This window comes from Marmota marmota, unplaced genomic scaffold, assembly GCF_001458135.2.
Source record: "Marmota marmota marmota unplaced genomic scaffold, marMar, whole genome shotgun sequence".
NCBI lineage: Eukaryota > Metazoa > Chordata > Mammalia > Rodentia > Sciuridae > Marmota > Marmota marmota.
Genome location: NW_026000223.1, coordinates 6,582,171 through 6,607,077, shown reverse-complemented (window position 1 = coordinate 6,607,077; position 24,907 = coordinate 6,582,171). Strand labels below are relative to the sequence as shown.

The window sequence follows — 24,907 nt, the reverse complement described above, 5'->3', positions numbered from 1 at the left end:
ATACAAGAGGAAGTGAGGGGAAAGGGAAAAATAATACAAGGGGGACAAATGAATGTCAGTAGAGGGGGCAGAGAGAGAAGAGGCGAGGGGAGGGGAGGGGAGGGGGGATAGTAGAGGATAGGAAAGGCAGCAGAACACAGCAGACACTAGTATGGCAATATGTAAATCAATGGATGTGTAACTGATGTGATTCTGCAATTTGTATTTGGGGTAAAAATGGGAGCTCATAACCCACTTGAATCAAAGTGTGAAATATGATATATCAAGAATTATGTAATGTTTTGAACAGCCAACAATAAAAAATTAAAAAAAAAATAAATAAAATATATCAATTTATAGATTAAGCAGCCCCCAAGCAGGAATTATATGAAAACAAGCAAACAATAATGACTACACAACTACACATTTAATTTGAACTGCTGAAATAAAAAAAGAAAGAAAATACTGATAAAATCAGTAATGTTGTGTTAGTATGTTAGTTTTGGACATCCCACTACGGTTTGAGGAAAGGGGAGCAAGACCACAGTTTTGAAGCTCATTAATGCAAACTGTGTCTCTTGGTGTTGTATTCTTGCTCTCTGATTTACAGTATGATTCTCAAATGAAGTTAATTTGCTACATAAGGGTAAGTATTCTATCAAGTATAATGAATAAAGGAAGAAAGAGTCAGAATTCAGAGACTGGAGGCTGCTGGAAGGGTGAAGTTGACATCCAGGTGTTTCTTGGGAGCACTGGAAACCCTTGATTTATCATGAGACTTTCACTAGGATCCTCGGAATTTAGGGAGTTATCTGTCAAATTAAGGAAAAACAAAAACAAAAACAAAAACAGGACATCTGGCCACACTTAGCCTTTCTCCAAATCTTAAACTTCTGTGCAGTGGCTCTAGTCCTTGAGAAATATAAAGCATCACAAATCTTATTATACTGCTCCTTGTAGTCTTGATCCCTCTGGCCTTTCTTCAAGTACTTGTAGCAACCCTTTTACTTCTCACATAGCTCTAGGATGATATTAGGTGGGTGTGCTGAAGATCCTGCGGCACAGTATGGGGTGTGGTGGCAGGGGTGATCATGGCAGGATGTAGCAGAGCTGGAGGTAGAAAAAGGTTGAGTGGATTATGGGAGGAGGGAGGAAAGTCAGCCTGCCCACAAGAGGCTGGTGTGTAATGTTAGAGAGTGCCTGGCTTCCTTAAGCCTTCTTAGCATCATTGCTAGGTCCAAAGCTCTACTTCTTTGAATATAGATATTATGAATTTGAATTACATCCCCCAATCCTGTAGTGACAGATTCATCAGCTTCTGTGGATGTTGGCAGCCAGGGCATGTGGAGGGACCTTTCATCTAGGGGGCACGCCCCTGTAAAGCTTGCACTCACCTCCCTCCCCAGGCTCAAAGCTTTTCCCAGCTGTGAACCAGTGAACACTTTCTTCCCTTTCTCACCTTGTCTGGCGTGTCCCTCTCCTGCCCAATGCCTCTTCTTCACCACCCAGGCCTGGATGAATGCATCTTTCAGCAAAGGAATTTTTCCACCTGGTTGACTTGATGAAAGCTTTATGAGTTGACATTATGTGAAAAAAAGAACAAAGTGAAGTCAGAGGAGAGAGAAGGAGAGAGGAAAGAGACAGACAGACAGAGAGAGGGGGAGGGGGAGAGAGATTTCAGGGGCAGAGGTTACAGCAGCTAAAAAGAGCTGCTGAAAACTTTATTACAAACTCAGAGACATTGTGAGCAATAAATCACTCATGTGTCTGCAGCAAGGCACAGAGAACAGGGCCGGCTTTCAGGAAGAACTGGACATGTGTGCACCTTCTTTCCACTTGAAGCAGGCCCGGGAATTGTTGTGAACTTTATCCTCTGTCTACTTTTCCCTCTTCCCTTAACCCAAAGAATGAGTAAAATGATCAGAAAAGTGTGGAATAAAAGAAAAAAATATCCATTAGTTGCCTGGGAGGTGGAGCTCTTGGTTTTTTATCCACCTGCACAAAGAAGGTTTAAAAAATTAGGTATACAAAGCAAGCTTCCTCTCTCAGATGTATGTTTTTAAATTTTGTTTGCATGTACATGTATGTGCCTGTGTGTGTGTGCATGCATGCTCCTTCTTTTTGAATGTTCTTAATTTTTGGGGGGGAGGGTGTATCAGGGATTGAACCCAGGGGCATTCAATCACAGAACCACATCCCAAACCCTTCTTTTTATTATTATTATTATTATTTTTTTTTTTTTGAGATAAGTTCTTGCTAAGTTGCTTAGGTCCTTGCCCAGTTGCTGAGGCTGACTTTGAACTTGGCAATTCTCCTCCTTTAGCCTCTAGAGCCACTAGGATTATAAGTGTGTGCTTCTGAGCCTGGCTTAATTTTGTTTTTAAGTAGGAAGATAAAAATGCTTTGCCATTATGTCATTGCAGGTCCCTTCCAAAGGGGAAAAATATATGCTCATTGCCAACAACATGGGAAATAAAGAAATACATAGAAAAGATGCCAAAAATCAACCATAATTCTATTACCCACCATGTCTCTACAACATGGATTTACATATGTCCATAACAGTTATAAATAGTATATTTATACCCTGCTATCGTTGCAATTATTTTTGTATTAGCCTCATGGAAGTCTGACCAATGTGTTTCACTACATTTTGAATACTCTCTGGAGATATTTTTTAAAAAGTAATTACTCTTTGGTAGTTCTAGTGAGTGATACCTCTTATGGATGCTTTTATTGGTGGCACTGGGGTTTGGCTTAGGAAATTTGAAAATGTCATTTGCTATTGTGACCAGAACACTCTTGACCCAGTCCACTCCATGGAGAAAGGCCTTCAAGGAGAATATCCATCAGAGCCAAGGATAAAGCTCAAGTTCCTAAAGAGGGCAGTTCATTTTCCTTTTGAAAGGAAATTCTTCTGCCACCTCTGACTCACCCTAAAACTGCTATTAAAATAACAACTTCCACTCTGCTTTAATGTTAGCAGAAGTATGGCAAAGAGGATTGGTTACAAGGTCTTACTAAGTACTAAAAGCAAAGCCAGATCTTAACCCTGTCATCTTTCTGTCCATTCTGCTGTCACACCCTTGTCTCTTTGGACTAGCGTAGGAAAACGTCTGTTTCATTTGCCAATTTTATCTCATAGAATTCTTATTGAAGTGCTTTAAATTATAATTACTTATCCCGAGTTCTGTCTGAAAGGATTGTCTGAAAAGACCTGTTACAGGAAGTGAAAGGGTAAATCAATGGAATTCCACTGCATGGCAAGGAAAGCTCCCTTCCAGTATTGCAGTACTGGCCAATGTTTTCTTTCTCAAAACATTGATATTACTGTGGATTTTCTTCCAAAGTTAGATAGGTAAGGAAGTTGACTTGTTCCCTTTAAAGTTTATCCTTGGCTCTCTGTCAGCTCTCTCAGTTGTCCCACAGAGCTAAACTGGGGAGAAACCCCTGGAAGAACTCTCTCAGAACAAACTCCCCTCACCACTTCACACTACCTCCGCCCTATAATTGCCAGCACAGCTACATTGCTAAGCAAGGGTTTCCACAATCAATAACAAGACTCCCCCGCATGCACACACCCGTCCCCTGGTCAAGCTGCTGTGCTCTGCATTAGCTGCTGCCTGCGTCTGCCCTGTTCATGGTCTCTGGGGTGCAACTCTCTGGGATGCATTTTGCAACATAAGCTGTTCTCTTGCTCTGTGAAGCAAAGCAAAGAATTAAAGACAAGCTTGAAATTAGAGCTACCACAGCACTGGGACTCAGAGAATCATAAAATCATAGAATTTTTAGTTGGAAGGGACCATCGAGATCTTTTCAACCTGCTGAATTTACATAATGGAGAAATGGGAGAGAAGGAGATGGAGAAAGGAGAGACTACAGAGAGCAGATTAGAGCTGAAATGGCCAACACTGGTAGTATTGCTGTTTTAGATTATGGGTGGGTGAACAGGGTGGAAAAAATAAAGGTTAACTTATGTCAAGATTTACTTAAAACTTTCTAACTAAACTCTCTGTGTCTTTGAATGGCTGAATATTTTTAGAACTAGAACCCAAGTCACCCCATTCCTTGCCCATCATATCCCATTCTCTTGTAAATAAAATGGGATGGCCAACTACTTTCATTCTTTAGATCTGGGTAGAAAAGAAATATATCTCTGAATATCATAGCATATCAAGTTCGGCTCATTTCTTTTTGTTTTTAAATAGGTCTGCTAACATAGAGAAAATGTCCTGAGGGGGTCTTCCTTCTGATGTCTGAAAAGATAGTTTGAAAAAAAACAACCACCTGAAAATCATTTTTTTTTTTCTTTTCCCTAAAACAAAGGGCTGAAGTCACTTTCAGGGAATGTGAATTGAAATGACAGTGACATTCGTTTTCCCCAAATTTTAACTCTTTCTTCTGACCAGGTTGTGAAGGGCCTGTTTTCTTGGAAAAGTCTCATTACCACCTGACCCTTGTGTTTTCTTTCGTTTCTAAATGATCAATAAGCTTCCAGAGGACTTAGGACATCAGGAATCATAGCCAGGCATTGAGACCTCAAATGGATTGCAAACTTCTGTGTGTATGTGCATTTTCCCTAGAAGGGCCACACCTTCTAGCACCGTCTCAAAATGAGTATGATATTCATAGTTGTAAACCAGGACCCCAGGTTGTTAGCTCTAGTCAGACCTTCCTGTCATAGTTAGCTAGGTCTGCCATACCAAAGTTCCATAGTTGAGCAGGGCCAAACGATAGAAATTCATTTCCATAGAGTTCTGGAAGCTGAAGTCCAAGATCAAGGTGAGCAGGGCTAGTATCTTTTGAACCTCTCTCCTTAGCTTGGAGATGCTGCCTTCTTCTTGTGACTTCCCATTGCCTTTCCTCTGTGCTTATCCTCTTTTTAATAAGGACATCAGTTATATAAGATCAGGACCTACTCTAATGACACATAATTTTAATAACTTCTTTGAAGTTAAGTACCCCTTCTGAGGTACCAGGAGTTAGGAGTTAAGGACAAAGGCCCCTAACACTCTCTTCTTTCCTTTCTTATGTGAGTGAGAAATTGAGTTATAGAAGGATTTAAGAGTTGACCTTGACCATAGATGGCACTAGCTTGAACCCAAAGACTGTGCTCCCTACTACCCACGCTACCCTCAAAGCCCCTATTTTTAAGGAGTCCATAGTTTAATAAAGATAGACCAACACATAAAGGTTTAATCAACTGCCGTGCATTTTACCATGTATGTGTAATGCCGAGGAGGTGGGTAATGCTTCAAGAGCACTAGGATGACAGAGTGACACTTATGCCAGAAAAGGGCACATGTCCCAAGAGCTCCTAAAAGACCTAGCCAGTGCGTTTCCTGATCCACAGAGAGGCAGTATTTAGTGATGAAAAGAAAACTAACCAACTGAAATCAAAGTCCCTGACCAAAAACACCTGTGATGCCATTTTTTGGAGATGGGTTGTGCAAGATGAGACAGGGAAGGAGTGCAGGAAGGGACGAGGGGCCTCCATCACCAGCAGAAGGTGGAGGGTGGGTTCCTCTCTCAGAGCTTGCTGACAGGTCCCTGATTCTGCAGCCTGATTTGAGGAACTTGTTCTCAGCTTTCGCTTTTCTAATGAGCTTTCAGCCTCACACTTGCTAACACCAACAAATGAGGCCAATTGCAGCTGGGCTGTGGATCACCTTTCAATAGTGGGCTGACAAGGAGAACAATGCATTTGTTTGCTGCTGTCGAGTCTTCTGGGAGGATCTGTCATCGCTGCGGTGAGTGTCAAAGGGGTTTCAGGCTTCCTGTGACTGTCAGAATCAAGGAGGGAGAAAGGCGAGTTCAAGCCTGCTGACACTGCTGGGTGCGACTCCCAGCCACCGTTTCCTCTCCAGGAATAAACTGTGTTCCAAGTTAAAGAGGCTTTTAATTATAACAATCGCACACTGCCAATTAGAGCATTTTGTTCTTTTTTCCTGAAGGATGGTTATCCTATACAACACGCTACATTCATGACTGCATGATGGAGCAGGATCTGCCCTCTCTATATGGAAATATACATTGACGCCTAAGTAGAGCAATTGTTCTCACCTCAATTGTTGATATTTTTCTGGGCTCGAGGTGGTTTTGTGCCTCTTGAAAGATTCATTCCAGCTGTTTGGAAGGCAGCAAGCAGAACAATGTCTTTGCTGCCAACCTCTGGTGAAGCTGCCCTTCTATTAGCTAGTGATCAGGTAGAAGGGTTGGGAGGGGTCTCAATTATTAGAAAATGTACCCCAAAGCACTGAGCATAACCTGCTGACATGAATAGTCCCATGCTTTTCTCAAAGGACAGGAATTGGATAATGTATGCAAACCTGTACTGGGCACCTGGGGACGGTGACTTGTTGATGTGAAATTTCAACCTCTAATATTTTACCTATTGGCCACTCCCAAGAGAGAGACAGTGGCAGGTAGTGCTTAGAGAGGAGTGTCTTAGCCACTGGGTCACCCTTTCCTTACAATGCTTTGTATTGATTGCAATATTATTTGTGAGTAGGATATTATGTCACAGTTGTTGCTTTCAGACACTATTTCTGTCAGATTTCTCCACAACCTACTTTTTTGCAAGACCATTAACTTGAGTGTCTCACAGTCCCTCTCCAGTTGATGTGATGGCACCTCTTCATAATTCAGGAATGCAGTTTTAAAAGAGTGAAATTTAGACACACATAAAAAGAGCCTTTGAAGTCATTTCAATTAAAGGTATAGTTTTTCTCTCCTCTACCTTTATGAGGTCAATATCCCCAAATAAGTTCTTTTTCTTTTGTATTTGATAGAAAGAAATCTCAACATCCATGGATAATAGATTCTACCCTATGGAAAAAAGAATAAAAATATACTGCAAAGGCTTATGGGAGAGATCCCTTAAAGATTAATGGGCAAAATGTTGTGTCTATGATCTCACCCCAGTGTTTGGCTTAGGAATCTTTTGGGTAGCACTTGACCTACAATTCTTTAATTCATTCTAGAGATCATTTATCCTACAAAAGAGTTTTAAAAACTGAAGCTCTGTGGTCTCATCAGTCCAAGAGTAAGATTGCCTAAATTTTATCTCCTCTGACAAAAGAGTAGGATTCAAATCCTTATTATTTTCCTTCTTCCAACTCATTAAAGATAGGCCTACCCAAGTGGAATTCTGTGTTTGGAAAGCCATTAATTATAACCTTTCTACTTTAAGCAACTGAGAGACTGGATAAAGGTTCTTTGTCCACTCTATTATTTTGAAAGAGAATTCAATTGGAATGGCAAAAGATCAGCTCTGCCACTATCTTATTTGGTGTCATCTGAATGTGTCCCCTGAAATTCATGTATTGAAACTTAATGGTCAACATGATAGTATTAAGAGGTCAGGCCTCTAGGAGATGAATAGGTCATGAGAGCTTCATGATTATGGATAGGATATGTGTCCTAAAAACAGATTGAGGGAGTGAGTTGGCTCTTCCAGCCTTCTTGTCCCTTTTTCCATGTGAGGATGCCACAAGGTTGCACCATTCCTGAGGACAGGGCCTTTACCTTCTGCTAGAACCTTATCTTGAACTTCTCATCCTCTAGTCCTGTGAGATATTAATGTATGCTGCATATAAATACCTAAAGTATTGTGTTATTATAGCTCTACTCCAATAGAACACAATTGTAATGCATGTGTTAAGAGTTTGTTTATTTTCACCATAAAACTCCATTAATGCCAGGTGTGGTGACACACATCTGTAGTCCCAGTGGATAGGGAGGCTGAGGCAGGAGGAATAGAAGTTCAAAGTCAGCCTAAACAACTTAGCAAAGCCCTAAGCAACTCAGTGAGACCCTGTCTCTAAACAAAATATAAAAAAGGGCTGGGGATGTGATTCAATGATGAAATGCCCCTGAGTTCGATTCGTGGTACCAAAACAAAACAAAACAAAATAAAAAACCCCAAATCCATTAATACCCGCTTCTGAATAGTGCAATCTGACCCCTCTTTCTTGCTCAACTCTAGTCCTCCCTTGTCCATAAATTGCCCAAGGTGTGTACTCCTTTCCCCTTTAGGGCTTCTTTGTTTGCTATTAGACCTTTTCCTTGATCCTTTTTCTTCTCCTCTGCATTACTTTTGAGTGTGTATGTGCATCAGTCCTGCTGGCTAAGCCCATTGGTAATGGCACCTAAGAGCACTCCTGAACATGTCTTTGGTGAATGACTTCATGATTAGTCTCATGAGGGTTGATGTTTGAGGCCCTTAGGGTGATGTGGCTGTTCCTGTTCACTGTCAATCCTCATCCATTCTGTTGTCCAAACAACAGCAATATTGTTCTTCATCTTAAGATGCATTTTCTCTAGTTTGTAAAAAAAATAATAAAAACTTAGTGGACAATGACTGTAAGCAATCTGATATCCTAGGATGATGAATATCTTAGATACAACTGGTGGTGCCAGTTGAGGGCCATACTTGTTTTTTGGATGGAGGGAGTGATGTAGAAAGGAATTAAAATCACATTTATTAAATTTTATAAATAGGTCTAGGCATAGAAATGAGCTAGGAGTGAATGACTCAGATGGATATAAAAATAATTAGGGTTTATGTGATTTCTGGCTCATCCTTTTCTCTACTGATGAAGGTAAAATGTGAGAGGACCAATGACGGGGGATTGCTGATCAATGGCCAGTAATGACTTCTGAAAGAATAAGATATTTGCATTGCTTTTGGGGATTGACTGCTGACTTGTCCTGGGTCTGAATGGCAGTTGGAACCTGGTGGACCTTAACTTTAGAGACTTCTTACAAAAACCTGGAACTTACTGCTTTGGGGATTAGGTGTTTTGTCTCCAGGGAGTAGCAGATATATTGATTTCCATCCTGTGAGTCTAAAATAAGGCTATAGTTTTCTAGAGAAAACCCTTTTAATAATTTTTCAGTTGCAAGTACTTTCCTTTTTGCAAAAAAAAAAAAAAAATGTTAATAGTTTCGCTGAGGGATTCTCCAGAACAGGGGTTGGCATACATTTTCTGAATGATTTAGGCTTTCTGGTGTTTCTACTGCTGAATTCTGCCATTGTAGTGGAAAAGCAGTCAGAGACAGTATATAAACGAATGAATATGAATGACTGTCCTCCAATAAAACTTACCTTACGGACTTTGGTATCTGAATTTTATCACATTTCCATGGGTGACAAACTAGTCTTATTTTAATTTGTTTAATAATTTAAAAATGTAATAGCATTCTTTGCTTGCTGACTGTACAAACTTTAGGTGAAAGGCCAGGTTTAGCCCCTGGGCCAAACCCTTTGCTGACCCTTACTATCAAAGAAAACTACTTACTGTGGAAATCTGTTCCTCCAAGGGCTGGATGCTTAACACTGGCACTCACCCTGACAGCCGAATTAGGGTGTCTCTTCAAATCTGTAAAACTAAATAAATGAGGGCAGGTCCCTCTTACCATCTACAATGCAGTGTGTGTACACCAGTGTTATTTCACATATCAGATTCCTGCACGGAAAACACTGTCATGTCATTAATAATCTTTGGAGGAGCACCTTGAAACTAGACTTGCTGAGGGCACATTGCAAATGGGCTCTAATGGCTTTTATTTCTCATTCTTGTCACCTCAGATCTAATCAGGCTCCCCCTCATGGACAACATCTAAACCCCAAGTGCATGCCCCCATTAACCCACCTCCTCCAGCCACACCCTACCTGCCTACAGTTATTACCCAGCTAATCCCTATCAGGTGATTAACACACTGGTTCAGTTAAGGCTCTCATAATCCACCATTTCTTTTCTAAACCTTCTTGCATTGTCTTACACATGATCTTTTGGGGAACATCTCACATCTTACCATATACTACCTCTTCACTGGGGCTCACTCATGTCTTGAAATTGCTTTTCCTGGGGACAGGCTCTTTTAGTCCTTAATTAGGAATAAATTCAAAACTCATATAATTCTGTTACATAGGAGGATAATGAAGCACTGATTTAGAGGCCTCTGAAATATGTGGCTTTTTCTTCTGCAGAGCAATTGAGTTCTGGCTGCATCCACATGTCTGTGAGCAACCAAAGAATTGCCCTTGACTATGGATCCACCTTCTTTGGAAAGCAGTAAGAAACTATGAATAATTAATAAAATCCACCAAAAAATTACAACTAAATCTAAGATTTTTATTTTTCAACATTTGTTTGTTGTTTATTTATTTTTGCAGTGTTTGGGATCAAGCCCAGGGCCTCAAGCATGCCAGGCAAGTGCTTTACCAGTTAGCCACATCCCTAGTCCCAAGAAAATTTAAAATAAATAGAATTAAGAGATAAATATTTTTGTCATATACCATGTTCCAGGTATGGTGCTAAGCATTTTATTATATTAGTGCATTTAATCTTCACCTCAAGAATATTATTGTTTAATTTTATAGGTCAGAATAAGAAACTCAGAAAGCAAGTAGTTTCTCAAGGTCCCCAGCTGGTATGTAGCAGGAACTGTTTACAAGTGCAGGCATATCTGGTTTCCAAGCCTATTACCTTTAGGTGGCTGTGTATCCTTGCCAAATCATTTTACCTCTCTGAGGCTCAGTATCCTCAGTCCAAAAATAAGTACTAAACTATAAAATTACCTATCTCATTATAAAGCATCATTTGTGAATCCCAACTTAAAGGTCCCCAAGTGACTTTCTCCTGAAGAATATTTTAAAGATCAATATTTGAAAGACCAAAATCAGGCATTTATGATCTTTACCCTATTTCTTTCAGTAGAGGACAAATATATATATGTAAATTCATAGAGTAGCTTAGTGAAGAAGAAGGAGAAAAAGAAAAAAAAAGAACAATAATAAATTTCCAGGATATTTTTGAGACAGTGATGATTTACTGCAATCTGCTATTCCTCCTCCTCTTTTTTCTCTTTTTCCTCCTCCTTCTTGTTTTAGGGGTGGAAAACCCAGGGCCTCATACATACTAAGCAAGTGCTCTAATCGCTGAACTACATCCTCAATTGTCTCATACATTCTTTACATAAACCACCAATAAATAATAAACAGTAAGCACTCACACTCTATTAGACATGGTAAAGAGACAAAATATGGATCTGCTCTATCTTTGTACAAACTATTGTGCAGTGTTGATATAAATCAGAGTAAAGCGCTTTTCACTCAAAAAATTCAAGATTCTAGATTATTCAAAAAAGCATTGTACTTATTACACTATATTTATTAAGACAGACAAAATAGTTGCTGGCATGAGTTTCCAACATGGGTTGACGATCTAGGCACTTAGAAGTTTAGCAGAAACTTGTTTGATTCATTATTTAAACACAGAACATTTCTGTATAATTCTGTAACTTAAAGTAACCAATTAGCTGGCGTCCCCCATTCCTGTAGTGTTCCTATGTTAAGTGTCAGGGAGGAAAGGTCTGGGCTGAAATTATAAAATCTAAAGTCCTCCCTACTGAACACTTCCAATTTTAAGGACAAAAGAATGAAACAATTTCTCTCCAGTCAATTAAAACCAGAAATCTAGAATCTATCCCAGGAGGAACCTGGGGAAACAGGAGAGAGAGGTGAGTTCTAAATCAAACCCAGTAATGCCAGTGAATCAGCTCACAGGAGAAACCAACAAGCTTCCCATAGGACATAAGCTGTGACATTAAAAAAAAAAAAAAGTCAAGAGTAAGTATCTGGTTGAAGGCATATTCCCTCGCCTGTCTTAGAGGCCCTAGCAGAATGACCTGCTCCCAACTTCATTTATATGCCTGATTTTGGTCTTTCAAATATTGATCTTTAAAATATTCTTCAGGAGAAAGTCACTTGGGGACCTTTAAGTTGGGGTTCACAAATGATGCATACCCAGATGCGTTTATTACAGGGTGGAAATATAGACTTTTTCCCTCTCCTCATTTCCCTCCACCTAAGTATCTCTTTATTCATTACTTTAATTACCTAATTGTAAATTTCTTTAGGGGGTTACTTAGAAAGAAAATTAGCATCAAAGCTTGGCAGTAAATTCAGGGGCTTTTGGAGACGGTCCAAGCTGTTTCACCTGTGATTAATTAGATGTTTTTTTTTTCCCCTTTAAGTGCCAGAAGGCTGTTGAGGTCTTTAAGCAGTTACATGACTGCTGGCAGAGCTGCAATTATGATTGATGCATGCGTCTGGAGTCTGAGGCTGCAGCCTGGCTTTTGTTGATGGTGTGTGTGTGTGTGTGTGTGTGTGTGTGTGTGTGTGTGTGTAAGAGGGAGAGACAGAAGGACAGAGACACACTCGGGTAGCAAAAGCTTGGAGAAACTCCAAGAGTTTCAAAGACATAATGAGAAGCTTCCTTAATACTTCTTTTAAGTGCAGATCTAGAAGCTCCAAGCCAGGATCTCCTATCAAAATATTTCAGCAATTCAGACATGTTGGTTTAGCAAGCGCCTTCCTCACTATTAGTCACCGACGAGTTAAGCTGTCTTCATGGGATGCACCCAGCAATGGGTATTTTTAACAGTCAGTCCTTTTGCTATATATAAAACAGAGCAGCTGAACCTGTTTTAAGAGAGCTTGTGGCTCGCTAACATTTCATGCTGGTGAAAAACAGCAGCAAAGAAAGTGGTCTCTTTGAGTAATTTGTTAGGTATAAAATTATCCCCAAAGTTTGGCAACAAAGTCAAAGCAAGTTCTTGGTATATTTGGAAAAGTTAATATTTCTAGTGACAATGAATATGCTCTCAAGGATGCACTTTTAGAAAATTAGTGATTGTTTTATTATGAATGCCAGTTTATCATTTTTTTCCTTTAGTCTCTGTGAAAGAGGAAGGAAAAGGATCCTTCAAACAATTAGACTCAGTCATGGGATCAGGAAGTACAAAATTTTGCAACTTCCAAGTCCCTAGAATCAACATCATTATCACCTAACACATATCGTTCCACAAGTCCATAATGTCCATAAAAATATCAGGACAACAATATTGTTTAAATATCTGGCTCTAGCTGCTCTCAGAGAACCCACAGACACATTAGTCACACAGTTTCTTAAAGAAATTTCTGCCATCCTCATCAGTGTGGCCCAGAGTAGGGGTCAGCAAACAGTTTTTGTAAAAGGCTGGAGAGTAAGTATTTTTGGCTTATGAGCCATTAGGTTGCCCCTTCAACTGCTCAGCTCTGCAATTGTAGAGAGAAAGCTGCCATGATCAATAGGCAAATGAATGGACATGGATGCTTTCCAATAAAAGGTGTCTGATGACCCCTGGCCTAGAGCGCCACTTCTCAGATTTAATGGGCATATGAAACACCTGGGGATCTTGTTAAACTATAGATTCTGATTCAGGAAGTCAACAGTGGGCCTAAGGGTCTGCATTCCTAACAACCCACCAGATGATGGCGATGCTGCTGGTCTGGGGATCTTTGGGCAGTAAAGGCTCTATAGTGTCTCCTTAAAATATGCCCTTCCTTTTGGAAACAGTAGCGCATACCTATAATCCCAGCAGCTCAGGAGGCTGAGGCAGGAAGATTGCAAGTTTGAGGCCAACCTCAGCAATTTAATGAGACCCTGCCTTAAAATAAAAAATAAAAAGGACTAGGGATGTAGCTCAGTGGTGAGGTATATCTGGGTTCAGTCCCTAGTGCTAAAAAGAAAAAAAAAATTTTCCAAGGCGTTTCCAACAATGATGGATTCTTAGTTCATTAAGAATATTGATGTAGAACCAGTGCTAGGTTTATACCCTTCAAATCTATCATCTTCAAAGATGCCTGTAGCACTCCATCCCTTGGGGAGGGCCCAGATTTCTGTCTTCTGAACATCACCTTTCTTTTTTCACCTTTCAGATTGGTTGTTGAAGGGCTCACACTCCTAACTGGACAGATGGCTCCGGCTGTGGTGCAGCTGCACACGGCTCATCAAAGTCATTTATGCCAGCTCTGCTACCTAACTGCTGCACCTTCCCTGCCTCAGCGTGGAGGGCTCTAATGGCAGAGCAGAGGGCCCTCTGGCCCCTGCCTAATTGGCTGCAATGCAAGAGCTAATGTAGGTTGAGAGACCAATTAACTGGGCTTGTTTCTACCAACGCTGCATCTGAACATCAATTATGCTAAACAACATGCTGGATTAAGACATTTCCCTGCCACTATCATTTGTTGTGGGACATTTCAAAGCAGGGAGGAGAGGAGCTGCTTTTCACTGCCTGCCTGAGGGCTTCTCTCTCTCTCACCACTGCAGAGGGAGGTGTGGCAGTGGGGGCAGCAGCTTTAGAAGGAGGAAAACCACAAAGTGGGCAACAGCCAACAGCCACTGGCTACTTTATCTGGGCCTTCGAGTCTAGACCATAGTAATTAACCAATTTCTAAGAAACCGGAGAATAAATTCAGTGTGAAACACTGGTAATCCCTTTGCATAATCTGCCTACTCCTGTAAGAAGTGGAAAACACTAGGCACCAGGATGTTCAAAGGATACTTTTCCTAAAATTTCAATCAACCCATCACACAAACCACTGGGAAGAGAAAGATGGTTGTATTTTCTTCAATGGGATTAGCTAGTTTTGAAGTCAATACCTCTCTCATTCCGTCCCATCTCTTCTCATCTCATCTCATCTCATCTCATCTCATCTCATCTCATGTCTTCTCCCTTGGAATGCATTTCTTGATTTTTATATCAACATTTTGTCTGTAAGCGGCACAATTTATTTTAATGCATCCTGATTGTGTAGCTCCTATGTACCAAACATGCTGAGTAACCAATTTGAAGACACAATCTGCACTCTGGAGTTAACGGTTTAGTTGGAGAGACTGGACTAATTCAGGCATCTAGTCATTTACTCACTCATTCATCCATTCAACAGACATTCACTAATCAGCCATTACATTTCAGGTGCTCTGCTAGGCTAGAGGCACCGTTCCTCCCCTAAATAAATGAGCAATAGTAATGGGGTGTGAGCTGTGCTATTATGACTACGGTAGTGCAGTGACTAAGGGGGCACAGAATGTACAAAAATGACAGTGCAATAAAATCATGTGTGTGTATTAAGGCATTAAAATATAGCATAGGTTTAAAGCAGGGTATTATGCTGTCTTCCATTCCCACATACTTATTTCAACTTCTGCTATTCCTGTCAAACTTTTTCAAACTTCAAGAACAAATGGAACATCACACTTAACCTTCCTCAATTTCCAACCATTAAAAAGATATCCATATTTGCATTTATTCTCACTCCCTCTCTCTCATCCTGAAGGAAGTGCTCTTATTTCTCTTGTTTAAGGGCTTCCCCTCTAGTTGTGCCCTTGATCAATGCTCTCGTCTCCTCTTGGAGCATACTGTACCAGTGATTCTCTTTCTCCTTTGCAAATCAACGTCTTCATCTTAACTGGTGCTTCTTATGTCATAAAATTATGATCAAGTTGTCCTTGTAAAAATAAATGTTATGTCTTGACTCTGTACCTTTCTTCTTTTTCTTACCTTTAAACCTGCAATCCTTGCTTCTGTTTTCTCTTCTGTCCACCTTCTCCCTTTGTTCCCTAAATACCCATAGGCCCTTTCTCTCCCCACCATCCACAGAAACCACTCTGGCAAAGGTCTTAGTAAACTTCTCACAGCTAAACCTAATCTGCTTTTATTTCCCCTCAACTTTATCCTTCTAGACCATGATCCATTATTTTACATTGATTGCCATCTAATTCTCTCTTTTCCTTGCTTATCTTCCAGGTCTCTTCTTCCTTCACTGACCATTCCCACTCCTGTCCTTTTATTAAAATTTATTTTGTGACGCAACCCTCAAATATTGTTTTTTCTATGTGTGTTTCTCCTTTAGGTCTCTTCACAATGCAGGATCTCTTCTAATTACCTGCTCTCAATTTCCTACCATCTCATGACTTTCAAAATGCTCTTTGGTCCAGCCTACATCTCTGAGCCTCAGCCCTATCTACCTGCCATTCATGCATCTCAACTTGCTCTGAACTTAAGTCAGCAATTTTTCCCCACAATCTGCCACTCCTTCTGTATACCCTGTCTTGATGAATGACAATATCATCTGAAACTTGGAGGTTATCATCTACCTTTTTCTTTTCTTACCCTGACACCCAATTAATCAATAAGTCCTGTCAACTCTATTTTTCTAATCTTCGATTACATCTGTCCTCTCTTCATTCACCTTCCTACTGTTCTGGCCTTAGTTCAGGTCTCATCATCTTTTATTTGGACAAAGGCAATTTGATTACCATCTGATATCCTTGCCTCTGATAGCATTTCTGATGTGACACCCTTTCAGTCTATCTAATACATTGCAGCCAGGGTTGCTTTTCTAAAGTCCAAATCTGATTTGAAACAAAAGTACACACAAAAACTTCTGGGACTGACCACTGCCTGCAATGATTCACATGTGGAGAAGAGGTTTGGCTGACCATTTGAATCGCCTCAGTGAGGAGTGATATAGTTTTGATCTAAAATGTCCATCAAAACCCCACATATTAAAGGCTTGGTCCACAGCTTGGCATTATTAAAAGGTGATAGAAACTTTAAGAAGTGGGGCCTAGTGGGAGGTCTTAAGTCACTGGTGGTGTGCCCTTGAAGGGGTTGTGGGACCCAATCTCTTCCCCTCTCTCTTTTACTCTGCTCTTTGGTCAAGTGAACAGTTTTGTTCTACACATACTCCTGCCATGATATGCCACTAGAGGCTCAAAGCAATGGGACCAACCAATCCTAGATTGAAACCTCTAAAACTGTGAGCCAAAATAACCGTTTTTCCTTCATAAGTTGATTATCTCAAGTGTTTGTTACAGTGAGAAAATCTGACTAACACAGAGGGTAATTAAGAACCATGAATTGTAGACTTTTTCTTGCCTCCTTCCCCTCATTCAGTGCTGTGCTAACTGAGTCTCAAAACTGAAACAAATGAACAAACTCACAAAATCCTTACTTGTAGAGAATGCTGATTTCCATGGCACAGATACTCCCACTATAGCCAATTTCAAGCTACATTAGACTTGGCCAAATGACTTCCAGATTTGAACCCAGACTTTCTATTTAGAATACCTATTGACCTTGGATTTTGGAAGAAAGGTACACAGATGGCTCCCACAAGTTGGTGCAAGCCTGTTCCAGCACACCAGTGTCCTCACCTCCTCAACCATCCTTGGATCTCAACCAGAGAGACTCTCCTTATCTCTGGTACATAAGAGATTTCATGATCTAGGAATGGTGATTAGGCATCTTATAAAAACTGATCAGAGGTTAACAGATATCCAGAGGGCTCCAGCTGCTGATTTTTGAATTGCCTTTAGGAAATTCAGTGCTATGATTAATTAGTAATGTTTGCCATAAATATGAGGAGCTGTAATAGCTGCAGGTACTATATACCTTGACTGCATGTACTACATACCTTGACTATAGCTGCAACAAGTGCTTCTTTGAATGCAAGATTCCTCAAGCAACTAGAACATAGTTTAAAACATGTAGAACGAAGCCAGAATTCATTAGCCTAAAATGCAAAGTCCTCCATACTTTGCCCAGTTCTGATTCTTTTACTATACTCTGCAATACTCTAAATCTTAATCATATTGAAAAACTGAGATTACCTTTGCTCACCAAACTTTTGCCTAAACCAATTGGAGCCTGTAGAGCTTATGATTCAGAAAGAGGACATGATATTGTGATAGTTCAGTGGTGGAGCTGCAAACACTTTGTGATTTGAGAGGAACTGTAGGTTGTGATTTGAGAGGAACTGTAGGTTATCTGCACAAATGTGCCTGACTTGAGTTTCCTGGCTGCCCTGGATAAAAGCCATGATGAAAATTCCTGTGGCCCCATAAAATGATTTTGCAGTTTTTCTCTGAACACATGTATACACATAACAGGACTATACTCTGCCCTGTGCTGTAGATCCCTCTTATGATGGGAAAAAGTGAACTCCCAGTTTCTTGTTGGCCAACACTTGAACCTCTATGATCAGCAAGCACGTGCTGGCCCTGCCTGCAGGGGTTAGAGTAAAATCCTATCACTGCTAGAAAGCTCCTCTTCCTTCCTACACAGTCCAGGGGAGGTGACAGCTGATAATAAAGACTGCTTAATGCATAACTGGCAAGTCGGTGTTCTCTGTGTAAGGGCATATTTGGAAGCGCTCAGTTCTATCTTCTGGAAGATCTAATCTAGGTTACTAGCTTTTTAAAATATTTAATTGACAAATAAAGATTTTATATTTAAGACATACAGCATGATGATTTGATGTATACATTGTATGATGATTACGACCTGCAAATTAACATATCCATCAGCACCCATGCTGTACTTTAGATCCTCAGAACTCATTTGTGTCAGAACTGAGAGTTTATATCCTTTGAGTGACATCTCCCCACTTGCCCCTGTGTTCCCCAACTCCAGCTAGCTAGTGTTCTATACTCTGCTTCTGTGAGGTCGACTTTCTAGATTCCACCTATAAGTGAGATCATAGAGTATTTATCTTTCTTTGCCTGACTTAATTACCTTAGCATAATCTCCACATTCATCAGTGTTATTGCAAATGGCAGGATTTACTTCTTTTTTTTTTTCTGCTAGATGAAATTCCTAAGTGTATCACATTTTCTTTTTCTTTCTTTTGGTACCAGGGCTTGAATTCAGGGGCACTCGACCACTCCTGAGCCACATCCCCAGCTCTATTTTGCATTTTATTTAGAGACAGGGTCTCACTGAATTACTTAGTGCCTCGTTGTTGCTAACTCATGATCCTCCTGTCTCAGCTTTCCAAGCCGCCCGGCAGGGTGCCCAGAACATTTTTAATAATTAATTATTTTAATAATTTACATTCGTAAATTATTAGTTTTGAATTAGACTCTACTTGCTTATGTTCACCTGTAAAATGGGGTGTAGGGACTTGGTTGTTATGTGGATAAAGGAGACCATGCCTATAAAATATTAACATAATTTACAATTTACAATTCCTTTGTAACTCTTAATAACCTTATGCAGCTGCTCATGTGAATGCCCACTTTTTCATCCAATGGAGAGAGACAAGATAAAGGGCTGCTGTTATTCCAGGCTGCTCCCCTGCCATGCTGTGGTCCCGCGGTTGCCTTGTCTGGAAGCAACCTTTCAGAAAGACACTGCCTCTGTTTGATAAAGCAGTACACATGAAACTTTTTCATAACTGTGTCCAAATGGATTACTCCTTTCTGCACAAGAATGTATGTCATTGTCAACATCAAAAACTTCCCTGCTTTGCTCTGGCAGCACCTGCCTTATTGATTGGCATCTTCTGAACAACTCACTCACACAAAGCATTTAAACCTGTATGACTTCAAAAAGTAAGGTAAGACAAGCCACATCAAGCAGGATAGCACACACCTAATATGATTATTTCTTCTCTTCTTGTGATAATAGAATTATGCAAAAGCTGCCTTGACCCAGTAAGGATTTTCTCTTCAGAATCAAATCTCTGCTGTCCCTTAACCCACAACTTCTCTCCCCTCCCTCCGTCTGCTTTCTAGTCACTCTGTACACTGCAGCATTTCTTTAGTGCCGTCTTTCAAGTCCAAGAGGTTGTTTTTTTTTTTGTCTATAAACTGCAATAAAACAATGAAAAATGTGATTAAGTATTTCTAATAGGCAATTGATGGAGAAGAACACCCATCTTTATTCATTAATTCATTCTGAAATCTTTATTGATTATCTCCAGTGTGGCTGCTGTCAGCTCAGGTAGCTGAACTGACTTTGAGTGAGATGTTTGACAGATGTCTTAGGACTCCCCCCGTTCTCATGTTTCCACAGTGTCTGCATCTTGTGAAGAGATCCTGAAGGTCCTTGCCACTGGACACTATAATAGTGACCAGTAACATTTGATTGACAGCAACCAAAACAGAACCATTGGAGGGAAGACCCAGAGCAGTTTGCAGGAGTCAACTGGCTCCAGGCACTGGGCCTGCACTTCACCTCTGTGTACTGTCCCAGGAAAAACACACCTACACCTCACAAACATCTGGTAACAGAGGGTTATCAGCAACCTTTCTGAGACATGAAAATGGGATAAGGAGAAGTTAGACTACTTCTGCAAACTCATGCTCACGGATCAACAGAGCCAAGGATGGAGCCCAAGCCTCTCTGCCATTGAACCTTCTACTTTCTTTGCATTTCACACATGATTGGTAACTGTCATTTTCCTATCACCTCATTAGGAATATAACTTTTTATCTAATGGTATAGGATTTGGTTTTTTGGCTTTGGGGTTATTAAAAGGCAAGAATAAAATGACAGTGCTGTGAAAATAGGCTTTGAGAATGATGGGATGACTTAAGAAAAGTAGTAAATTCTATTAACTGTGGAACTTTTAATAGTTTGCTGTAAACACGTGGATTAAAAAGAGGCATACCTTCTGAAGAATATTAAGAGAATAATTCTTTTTAAACTTGGAGGACTAATGCCTTGGCAGCAGGCTAGGAAGATTTCCTCTGAGTCCTGGATCAGAATCCAGTGGGGGAAGATGCCCAAACACTGTGTATCTTTGATAAAATAATGAGCTGCTCTTATTCTGAACTGTTTTTGTTCTTGTCTTTACTGGTATAAAACTTCAGGATATATGTTCTGACAAAGACTTTATATTTGTACTTGTGAATTAGTTAAGTGAGATTCTGAAAAATTACAAAAAAAAATTTCCTTTGGTATAAAAATCTCATATTTATCCATTTGACTAATAACTATTTAATATATAATATTTGCAAAGTTAACTATTCTATGTCACAAATGGTACATATGAGTCTTTTACAAAATATTACTAAAATTCAGTTAAAACAAGACCTGTTAGGAGGCTGGGAGAATAGTCTAGTTGTGAAATAATGAACTAAAATGAGCAAAGATGTAGTAATCAGCAGAGAGAAAATGAGTGGACTAAACCATGATATGTTTTAGAAGCAAAAGCCGAGTGGTCCATATTCATATCCCTGCATATGAACCTCAGTACAGGGGACCTCAAGGTCTTCCTCCATGAACATTGAGCAATAGGGTATATGCAGGTTGAGTTAATGCCCATGTATAACAATGGAGTAAGACAGAGTTGGGACAGAGGAAGTGTGGAACCAATTGTTCTTTCTTGGTTGAATTGAATTTCAGATGCTATTAGACATCACAATATTAAAGTTGGTGGACACAGAAGACTCAGGAGAGATGTAAAGGCCAGATATATGAATTTGGAAGTTGTCCACACCAAGAAGGTATTTAAATTTATGGACTTGAATGAGGTTATTAAGGAAGATAATAAACACGGAGAAGAGATATCCTAGCTCTGAGCTCTGGAACATTCAAAAGCTAAAAGGTAGATAACAGAATCTGTTCAATATGCCTGTGAAGTTGTGACCAATGGGAAAGAAAGAAAATCAAGAGTTTGGGGTGTTACAAAAGTGAAGAAAGTTTCCCCCCCCCACCCCCAGAGGACAATGATCATGTGTGTAAAGTGTTGCCAAGCAGTCAAGTGAAATGAGAACAGATAGTAACCCCTCTACTGAATAACATGAAGGTCACTGGTGACATTGACAAGAATTGTGTCTATGAGTCATTTTATAGAAAGACTAACTGGAGTGAGCTGGGGAAAAATAAATAAGGTAAGGTAAGAGGTAAGGAAATAAGTCATCAACTAATAATCATTTTGATTGGAAAAAATGTATTAGAAGAACTTTCAAAATAATCTCATTTACATAATATATCAAATATTTCATTTGAAAATTAGTGGGAATTTCTAGAAAAGCCTCTTAAAGAACACATCTAGTCCCTAACAGAATGGAAAATTTTCCTCTAAATGAATAGCAAAACACCTTAGATTTATTAGGATCTGAACTGATAATGAGACTGGTATGAATTTTTGGCAATACTTGTTGACATATCATTTAAAATACAGTTGATAGCTTCAGGTTCCACATCCACAGATTCAACCAACTACAAAGTGAGAACATTAAAAAAAAACAACTGCATTTGTCTTCTCAGCAGCACATGGCTCCTTCTCCAAAATAGACCATATCTTATGCCACAAAGCAACTCTTAGTAAATAAAACAACAACAACAACAACAACAAAACAGGATAATACCCTGCATTCTATCAGATCACAATGAAATGAAATCCAAAATCAATGATAAAATAAAACTAACTACTCTAACAAATAGAGATATATTACACACTATTGAATGATGAATAGAAGGTAGAAGAAATCAAGGATGGAAAACAATTCATAGAGGTAAATGAGAACACCGATACAATATATCAAAATCTATGGGACACTATGAAGGCAGTACTAAGAGGGAAATTTATTGCATTGAGCAAATTCATTAAAAGAATAAAAAGTCAACAAATAAATGAACTAACAGTACATTTCAAAGCTCTAGGAAAGGAAGAACAAATCAACACCAAAAGCAATAGAAGACAGGAAATAATTAAAACAATAGCTTAAATCAATGAAATCAGAACAAGAAACAATTTTAAAAATTGGCAAAACAAAAAGTTGGTTCTTTGAAAAAATAAACAAAATAGATGAACCCCTAGCCATGCTAACAAAGAGAAAATGAAAACACAAATTACCAAAATATGAGATGAAGAAGGAAATATCACAATGGATGTGTCTGAAATACAGAAGATAATTAGAAACTATTTTGAAAATTTATACTTCAATAAAATATAAAATATCAAAGACATCAACAAATTTCTGGAGACAAACGACCCACCCAAACTGAATGAAGAGGTCATACACAATTTAAACAGATTAATTTCAAGTAATGAAATAGAAAATGTCATCAAATGTCTATCAACAAAGAAAAGCCCAGGACTAGACAAGTTCTACAAGACTTTCAAAGAAAAATTAATATCAATACTCTTCAAAGTATTCCATGAAATAGAAAAGGAAAGAACCCTTCCAAACTCATACTATGAGGCTAATATCACTCTGATACCAAAACCAGACAAAGACACATCAAATAAAGAAAACTTGAAACCAATATCCTTGATGAGCATAGATGCAAAAATTCTCAATAAAATTCTGACAAATCACATGCAGAAATATATTAAAAAGATAGTGAACCATGATCAAGTGGGACTCATCCCAGGGATGCAGGGTTGGTTCAACAAACAGAAATCAATAAACATAATTCATCATATTAATAGATTTAAAAACAAGACTCATATGATCATCTCAATAAATGCAGAAAAAAACATTTGACAAAATACAGCACTGCTTCATGTTCAAAACACTAGAAAAACTAGGGATAGTAGGAACATACTTCAACATCATGAATCTATATATGTTAAACCGAAGGCCAGTATCATTCTAAATGTAGAAAAATTGAAAGCATTCCTTCTAAAAACTGGAACAAGACAAGGATGTTCTCTTTCACCACTTCTATTCAATATCATCTTTGAGACTCTAGCCAGAGCAATTAAACAGAAGATAGAAATTAAAGGGATACAAATAGGTAAAGAAGAACTCAAACTATCATTACTTGCTGATGACATGATTCTATATTTAGAAGATCCAAAAATTTTCACTTCTAGAATTAATAAATGAATTCAGCAAATATAAGGATATAAAATCAACACCCATAAATCAAAGGCATTCCTATATATCAATAATGAATACACTGAAGACTACCCCATTCACAATAGCCTAAAATATAAAATAACTGGGAATAAATCTAACAAAAGAGGTGAAAGACCTCTAAAATGCAAACTATAGAATACTAAAGAAAGAAATTGAAGAAACCTCAGAAGATGGAAAGATGTCCCATGCTCATGGATAGGCAGAATTAATACTGTCAAAATGGCCATACTACTGAAAGTGTTATACAGATTTAATGCAATTCCTATTAAAATCCCAATGACATTCTTCAAAGAAAAATAAAAGGTAGTCATGAAATTTATTTGGAAAAATAAGAGACCCAGAATAGTCTTAGCAATCCTTAGCAAGAAAAGTGAGGGAGGAGGCATCACAATACTAGACTTAAACTATACTACAGAGCCATAGTAACAAAAATGGCATGATATTGGCACCAAAACAGACATGTAGACTAATGGTACAGAATAGAAGACACAGAGACAAACTCACACAAATCCACTTATCTCCTACTAGACAAAGATGCCAAAAACATTCACTGGAGAAAAGATAGCCTATTCAACAAATGGTGCTGGCAAAATCGGAAATCTAATGTAGCAAAATTCAATTAAACCTCTATCTCTCACCCTGCACAAAAATCAACTCAAAGTGGATCAAAGACTTGGACACTAGAACAAAGACCCTGTGCCTAATAGAAGAAAAAGTAGGCCCTGGTCTTCACCATGTTGGCCTAGGATCTGACTTCCTGAACAAGACCTCTAAAGCACAAGAAGTAAAATCAAGAATCAAGAAAACAGAGACCAGAAGATGGCGGCGAGGGGAGTGCATTACCCCCGTGTGCTGCTTCACTGTGTGGGAGTATGACAAGTCAGGACGGCTAAAGGCTATCTTGTTAGGAATTTCCAGCAATAGTGGGGTGCTCCGGAACCTGGAGGAAGGATTTCCATCGCACAAGGATCGGCTATGGGGACTCAAACGCGAGAGGTTTGTCGCACGGAGGGTAACACTGCTTATTCAGCAAATCGCCCCGCGGCTAGAGTCTGCAGCGCGTGCTGGGAAACGAGGAGATAGTGACGCAGGGATACAGCGCTGCAGTTTCTGCCAGCCGTGCAAGCACCGTACTCAGGGCTGAATTCTGGATTCGAGACAGGGAAGGAAGCGGTCCATCTTGGTTCTCCACACCGGTCAGACCACAGAGGAGGCCAGCGGCCACCATGTTAGAAAGCTGATGTCACCATCCCTGTTTTACTGACCGCAGCTCATTCAGCCATAGAACAGGTAATTTCAGGCTGTGGCTTGCAGACAGATTGCTCAGGCTCAGTGCCTGGGGGCTTCTTAGAGCCTGCTCTTATCGGAGCGAGCACCGAGCACGGGGCGGCCGAGTTCCGGCTCCCGGAACCGCCCTGGCCCAGGGCTGGGGA

At 39.6% G+C, this 24,907-nt stretch overlaps 1 long non-coding RNA gene across 1 annotated transcript in view; it reads left to right on the top strand.

Annotated features, from left to right (window-relative positions):
- Window positions 1-21,917, top strand: part of LOC125613215 — a 58,957-nt gene extending 37,040 nt beyond the window's left edge. The window contains exon 3 of the long non-coding RNA XR_007343713.1: window positions 19,672-21,917. This is a non-coding gene — a long non-coding RNA (uncharacterized LOC125613215). The remainder of the gene's footprint in view (window positions 1-19,671) is intronic.
- The last annotated feature ends 2,990 nt before the right edge of the window (window positions 21,918-24,907 follow it).